At 55.2% G+C, this 7,688-nt stretch overlaps 1 protein-coding gene across 1 annotated transcript in view; it reads right to left on the bottom strand.

Annotated features, from left to right (window-relative positions):
• The window catches only part of LOC105368778 (zinc finger protein GLI1), a 23,150-nt gene extending 20,169 nt beyond the window's left edge, over positions 1–2,981 (bottom strand). Inside the window, exon 1 of the mRNA XM_011507899.1 lies at positions 2,958–2,981. The gene's annotated coding sequence lies outside the window, so the exon portion shown is untranslated. The remainder of the gene's footprint in view (positions 1–2,957) is intronic.
• Positions 2,982–7,688: the final 4,707 nt, after the last annotated feature.

Genomic DNA, 7,688 nt, shown 5'->3' with positions numbered 1-7,688 from the left:
TTTACAAAAAATTTATGAGAAATTAGTGCCGCAGTAAAATATGAAAAACTGTAATTTAAGCTCTCGGTCGGCAAGGCAATATATACGCGGTTTGTATGTATGTCACATGCGCCCCGTCGTACATAAACGTCATACACCCGGCGAGCCGTGGTATCTCGTACCCGATCAACATTTCGTTCGTGCGATTTGGCGCCGCAAATGGCGGTCGCGGCCCATGCTTTTTATGCACGCACTCTTCCCTTCTCGGATTTTATGCGACGGCACACCTTTGATTCCAGATCGCGCGAGAGAACTCGCGACTCTTGCGATCGTGCGGGCTCGATTACAGTATAATATAATCATGGCGGCTCGGCTGAATCGGGTTAGTGGAAGGGTCAGCGAGTATTTCCTCGTAATGGTCCTCGTAATTAATGGCAAGAGCTCTCGTTTCACGCTTATTAATTACGGAAATTCAGCGAGTTTTTGCGGGGATGACGCCGTCGATGCTACGCCACAGTTGTTGAAAACGAACGAGGTTGACGAGCGGGAAATGCGGAGGCGCGCGAACGACAACCGAGGCTCTGCTCGCCTCACGGAGGAATCGTGCCGGCGCTCGGACAGCGGTTTTCCCTGATATACGAGGAGGCACCCCCAGTGGCCGAGGGGCGGGGCGCGAGGTGATTCCAGGACTAAAGCGAATCCACGAAAGTGGATTCACATCGGCTGGAAAATGGATGCGATCGGACCATGACGACCTCCCACGTCGGCGTGCCAGGTTCCGCTTCTTCGGCGCTATTGCTGGGAAGACTGGGAGATAACGTTACGGGCAAGAGTCGTCCCGATAAGGCGAGCATCTCGCGTGCGCACTCGAGATCTAAATCGCGATCTCTCGCCGATCCGAGATTCCAGGACTTGGGGCTGGGGAGCAGTTAATTGGTCCGCTTTCCTCGTGCGATCATCCGTGGCTTTTTTCGCATGCGTGCCAAGAGTGAGAGTGAGAGAGAGAGAGAGAGAGAGAGTGAGGGCGGGAGGGGGATGGACGGGCACGGGGAGACGCTATCCGAACGAGACGCACCGTTGTGGTAACAACACCTGCTGCGCTATCGGAGGCGGCGGTGGTGGCTACGACGGAGGCGGCTATGCCTCGGGGCTTCGAGAGGAAATCGACTGACCGAGCGCATGCTCACTTGCTGCGCTGTCCCCGGCCCCGACCACCGCCCGCGCCGTTCATTCTCTTTTAAAACAGTTTAGGATACCACACACAACGCGACACCTCCGAAGGACCACACACGAAGGCTGGCCAGGCTGCTTCTCCTCCTCCTCCACCTCTTACTCCTCTTGCTCCTACTCCTCCTCCATCACATCCACCCCTCTCCTCATTCTTCGCCACTATCGCCTCCTTTGCTACTCGATTCCCACCCCCCTCTGTCCCTTGTCACTCTCTCTCTCCCCCTCTCTCTCTCTCTCTCTCTCTCTCTCTCTCTCTCTCTCTCTCCCCATCTCTCCCCATCTCTCATTCCCACACATACACAAACACGCACGCGCGCACACATACACCATAACCACCACCACCACCACACACAAAATCAGATGCATACACAAACGGGCGCCCGTATGCAACAATACCTCTCTTATTTTATTGCCTCACGGTCGAAGCAGCAGACTCGACTTTATCTACCTTGTCATTCGGAGCTTCTAATTATCCATGCTAATTAATTAATATCCTTGCGGTAGCGCATGGGAGCCGACGAGGAGACTGGGTAACGACTTCAGCCTGAGTTTCTGAGTGAGTGTTATCCCACTGGGCTACTGTGAAGCTTCTTCTTCTTATTTTATTTATTTTTATTTCATGAGATTCGGCAATTATATGCCTTGGACATTTTTAGTAATTAATTTTGGGGACTTGCGAGCCCAGGCTTGTCCCAGCTAATGGGACTGGCTATCAAAACGAATTTCTCATTTCGGCCGAGATCTTATTATCCTGCGATTATGATTATTCGTGTGCCCGTTGGCCTATTGTAGAGCGTCAGAGCTCCATTATTTGCGAGCCGGCATTACCAATATATCTCAAATGGGAGAAAACACGGCGCGAAAAATACGAGTCATGAGCGTGAGCTTTTAAGTGGAAAATGGCTTTTCCCAGATTGTCGAACTACGAACGAAACCACAATCGCTTGAAACGCAAAAAGCGTCAATGCAAAATTTCCACGGACAAGAGAAAGTTTTGAGTGTGTCGGGTAGCGTGGTGACGGGGCGGCTGGAGGGCGGAACGGGGGACTAAAGGTTGAACAGTTTGAGTGCTTGAAAGAAGGTCAGGGGCGCTGTCCTCCGCATAAACATAACATAGGAAGAGAAGAAAAGAGTGATCGAGGCTGTGGCTGTGTGCGATTATTCCCAAAATTCGCGGGCATACCTCGGGAAAGGAGAGCACCCACGGAGCGGGTCGTATAAGGGTGGGAGTTAAGAAGATATAATGGTGGGGGGAGGGTTGGGTAGGAGGATGAGGAGGAGGCAAGGCAGGGAGAAAAGTCGAGTGGCTCGCGGGAGAGAGAATGACGAAATGCTGGGTGAGGAGGAGGAAGTGGGGGAGCGTTACCTACGTAAAAGACTCGCACCTTTGGGGGCTCGGGGAGCTCCTCGAATGGGCTCATTGTTCCGACCGTGTATGGTCTGTTTTGAGTAAAGCGTCGACCTCCGGCTGTGCGCGAGAATGAAGGCCGATGCCAATGGCAGCGACGACCACGACGAGTTGCGACTCGATCCTTTTCGTTTCGCTGCCTGGCTGTGCCTCAGCTTCTTTGGGCGTCGCGGTGGTCCGAGAGTCCGTGACTCTACGGCTAAACGGGCGAGAGACGGCCGCGGCAGAGCGGACCCGAACGGCAGTGGAAATGATGAACGTAGAGGTGGAGGAGGAGCAGGAGTGGGAGCGTGAATGGGGAGGGCTCGGAGGCCCCCAGTCGCGTTTCTCTCATTCACTCTCTCACTCTCTCACTCTCTCACTCTCATTCTTCTCTCTCTCTCTCACTCTCTCTCTCTCTCTCTCTCTCTCTCTCTCTCTCTCTATCCATCTATCTATCTTGTGGGCGTGCAGAGACAGCCAATGCGGCCCGGACTCTGACAAATTTTCCCGCTGGAATGCCGCTCGCCGTGGCCTTTCATGTGCGGCGCGAGCCGAGGCCAGGAAATTAGCTTCGCGCGCCATCCGCCGCTCCCGTCCGATTCTCTACGCCAAGGCGTCACGCGCCAAGAGCCCGAGTCGAATCCCCCGTGACGCGCCGCTTTCTCCAGAGGCGGCGGCAATTTTCTTACTCACCGGAGGCGGCATTTTTCGCGGGGCCTCCGAGGCTTTGGCGAGGCGCCGGGGGCCGAACGGCCCTTCGAGGCTCCAAGAGCTCCCTACGCCCGTAAAATAGAGTGACGCTCGAAGCACGTAAAATAACAAATGAACTAATTTCAATTTTATAATCAACTATATCGTGAAAAGTATTAAGTGGTTAAATTTAAATTACACACTGCGATAATCACGCGCACAAGAATAGTGGAGGATATTTTCAATAAAATCAATATATTTCTCGAATTTTCCAAATCCGCGGGGCTCCGTACGGAGTCCTAGCCCCGGAGCTCGATCCGGGCCGAAAATATGCTAATGGGGATGTACGGGGACGGGCCGCGGCCGAGGCTGCCCTCGGACGCGCGTGGAAACCTGTCGGCGCGTCCCCCTGTCGCGAGAAAAAACCGGGACCCCGAGCTGGGCCGGCATTTTCGGCAACGGTCCTGCCCGGGGATACCGGTTTTCCCGGCTCGGACCCCGGCCGCGGGACCTTTCGTCCTGGATCGGGCGCGCCGTGCCCGCGTGGGAAAGTATCGCCTCTAACCGAAATTCTGCAAAACCGTCGGACGGGTTTGTTGCGGTGACGCGAGGATGTGGCGTGGCACGCTGTCGAGATCGCGGTTATTACGAAGAGACGAAAGAAACGGTTGGGCCCCGCGTCCAGCAGCTCGAACGCGCCTTCCTCCGACACCATTAGCGAGTACTCCGCCAACAAACGATTAGCCGACTTGGCGAAGCGTGCGGCCTTCTCAAGGATCCGCGCTCCTTATGCAAGCGAATTGTTATCCAATGAGGTATCGGCGGGCCACGTTTTGCCCTGTTGCGCTGCCCTTCTGTGACATTAAGCGGCCAGTACGAAGGAATTTTGCTTGTCTCACGACCTTCTTACCCGTGTGTAGGTGTACGAGGGGTAGTGATGAGGGAACTTTACCTCTCCTCGCCTCGCTCGCTATACTCTCTCTCTTTCTCTCTCTTATCTCTTAATGTACGCAAAAATTTCAGGAGCTCGCTCCTTGGCCATTGGCCTTGTTTACTAACAGCCATTAAAATCGCTGTGACATAATAAATAGTCCTGCCACTTAGTAGGCATTATTAAATGGTTGCGCGGTAATGGGAGAAGAGCGAGGCGAGGATAGTGCGCGCACATAAGTTTCGTCGGTAGTTTCGCTTGGCTTTAAAGCGGGACAGAGCGAGGAAAGGCCAGTTCGACGATGAGACTCGGCTCGTGGATGTTTACACTCCTCGGGCATAAGTAATTACGTAAATCCGCTCTCTTAGTAGCGGTTTGAGAATGGGGTCGAATAAAAAGCGCCCTCGTAACGACCTCGTCCCCACTCCACGACTAGTTGAAACGGCTGCTCGTGATATCGAGCGCATCTCGCGACTTCCGGGCCAGGTTCCCGAGGCCGGGGACTATCCCCTTCGTCAAAGGAGAATTGTCAAAGAAGAAAAAAGTGTGTAAGTTGGAGGGGTACAAAGGGACAGGCAATTGAGCGGATCCTGATGGCGCGAAGGTACGTGTCGTTACGGTATCGGCTGCGCGCACACGTCGCTCAAACAAAGATAGATACGGGAAGGGATCTACGAGATAGTAGGTAGTAAATTGGCGAGAAGTGGGAAGGGGGATTAGGATGGAACCGAGAGAGAGAGAGAGAGAGAGAGAGAGAGACCGGGGCCTAGGAATCGGATGTCGTCTCCTCGGGGCCAAAAATGAGCGAAAACTTGGAGGAACGGTAGCTTCGGCGACTCCCACGACTCAAGGGCCCCGTAAGCTCCCGACACCGATAATAGCACTAGGGCCGGCGACGTTTTTGCGCAATGCTCGCTCATAATGCCCGGCGTTCTCCCCCCATCGGGCCTCTCCCCCGTGTCGAAGCCCCAGGGCGGCCTCGATCGTGCCTCATTGTCGCTTTTAAAGCGAGTGGGACTGGCTTCCTCGATCGGCTGGCTGCGGCTCGCTCGCTACCTGACCCGAGATAATCCCATCCGCTCTCGCCTCATCCGGGGCCCGCTCCCCCACGGACCGAACAATAATCTCCGCGGCGCGCATTGTTGTGCCCGGGGCTCTTTCTTCGGCCGCTCGAGGAGTCGCGCGGGCAGGGGCGCGGAAAAGCGCGAGGGGAGACGGCCGGAAAGCGCCCGAGGACAATGTCTTTTATAGGGAGTGTTATTGGGGCGAAGACGAAGGGGCCGCCCGTGCGGCTTACGGGGAATCGGGGGACACGCGCGCTCGCGCGCGCACAAAGGGTCTCGAGATCCTTCGGCGACGGAGGCCTCCTTCGAGCGATCCTCGCAAGGAGTTGCGGGAGGAGGCCTCCTTCCCAATCACCTCGCGGATGCACTTACCAATGGTCAGGCACCTCGCAGAGCGCGTCGCCCCTCAGGCTTCCCCACGTCCTCCGCGGTCACTCGTATGTCGTTGTGGGCCCGAGCGATCGAGCACCGTGACCGTGGACTCGCTCCTCCGCAATCACTGCCACTTCCTCCTCCTCCTCCTCCTCCTCCTCCTTCTTTTCTTAATCCACCACCTCCTACACCACTACCTCCACCTAGTACCACTCCTCGTGTTACCGATGGTCCAGGTGCTGCTATTCGTGGTCCAGCCGGCTGCCGGCAGCACTCGCACGCGCGACGACACGCGACTTACTCCCGCGAGTCTACGATATCTCTCGATCCACGTGCTCGTCCCCGTGGACCGAGTGTACGAGAGAGGTAGAAGCGATACGGCGATGGATAGGGAGCAAGAGATGCGATGCGGCCCCTGGAGAGAAGCGGCGCTTTCCAAGGACGGGTTCGGACTGACTGTAGGAGCCGCGCAGTGCCGAGCCCAAGTCGAGACCGAAAGGTGGCCGGCGCTCCTTCTCTCTCTCTCTCTCTCTCTCTCTCTCTCTCGCACACTCTCTCTCTTGCATTTGCTCGTACTCTCTTGCTCTCTCGTGCGCTCTTAGCTCGTCCTTTTTCCCCGGCCGGAGGGCCGCGAGCGAGAGAGGAGGGTACGTACGTGTGCGCATGTGACCGTAGGTCCCAGGGTCCCCGGGAGGTTCCCTCCTTTCTCTCTCTCTCTCTCTCTCTCTCTCTCAGTCTCACTCTTCCTTCCTCCCGCGCTCTCTCACTCTCTCGCACACGCACACACTCTCTTTATCTCTCTCTCTCTCACTCTCACACTCTCTCACCCTGTCTCGCTCTGTCTCTATCCTTCTCAACGTCTTGGAGGACGATCGTGCGCTCACCGCCGGAGTGGGGGACCCCTTTGAAGGAGACGCTATGAGCGAGAGAAAGAGAGGGAAAGCGGGAGCCCACACATACCTATGCTACACCTATGCAACGCGGAGAGCGACACCCCGAGAGCAGACCCAAGATTCCGAGGGACTTCCCGTTCAGCACGGAAGAGAAAAAGAGTAACAGAGACAGAGACACGACCAGAGACGCACGCACGCACGCACGCACACGTATGGAAAGAGAGAGATAGAGAGAGAGACAGAGACAGAGAGTGAGAGAGAGTGAGAGAGAGAGAGAGAGAGAGGAACGGATACGTGTGCGTTCTCGTTTCGCTCCTTCTTGCGGGTCGCGCGTGTGCGCATACACGAGGAGCTTCTTATCGCCCACCACCCGACAGCTGCCACCTTTTGCCATTCTTTTGTGCGAGTACGCGCTCACGTACGACCGCTTCCTCGAAGAGTCGCGCGCAAGAAGCGGCGCGAGAGCCATTTGACCTGCCGCACGCGTAATTGGCTCTGGCTTCTTGCGCTCGACTCCGATTCTTTGTTTTTCACGAAGGGGCGGAAGCGCCGAGGGTTGACGGGTGTTGCTTCATCTCCGGCCGCGATAAGAGATAAGAGCCGATAAAGCAGCCCGTCAACTAAACAACTGAGATTCATTCATGCTGGCCGCGTACTACAAACCCTTTGGCATCTGCCTTTTGGAGTCGCACTCGTCGTCCCCTCCGTCACCCCGATCGTACGTTATTGACTCGCACCATTGCTTGCCCAAAGCGCGCGATCTTCTTTTTCTTTCGATTCTCTGATAAAGACGCGCTATTCCGGTCAGACAAAAGCCATTCGATGTAATTATTATAATTTCTGCTTCCTGAAACACCTTGCAGCTAATTGATACCATCTTAATTTATTTACCCTCCGCTGAAAGGCTAAGGTTGACATCCTTGCATTTTAAACTCGCATTATTAGTCTCTTTCAAGGCTACCCACTGTAATCACTGCCACACCAAATTATTGATTAGCTTTACGTATTATGCCAGCACCGTACATACGTCCCCAATGCTAATAGCGAGCGTAATGGCTCGACAGCGCATCGTCTCTTCGTCAGCATAATTCACGGGACAAACGACATCGCATATCCTATCCGAGCTGTCTCTCTCGATT

The sequence above is a fragment of the Ceratosolen solmsi genome, unplaced genomic scaffold, assembly GCF_000503995.2.
Source record: "Ceratosolen solmsi marchali unplaced genomic scaffold, CerSol_1.0 scaffold1, whole genome shotgun sequence".
NCBI lineage: Eukaryota > Metazoa > Arthropoda > Insecta > Hymenoptera > Agaonidae > Ceratosolen > Ceratosolen solmsi.
This window is presented reverse-complemented; position numbering and strand designations above follow the sequence as displayed.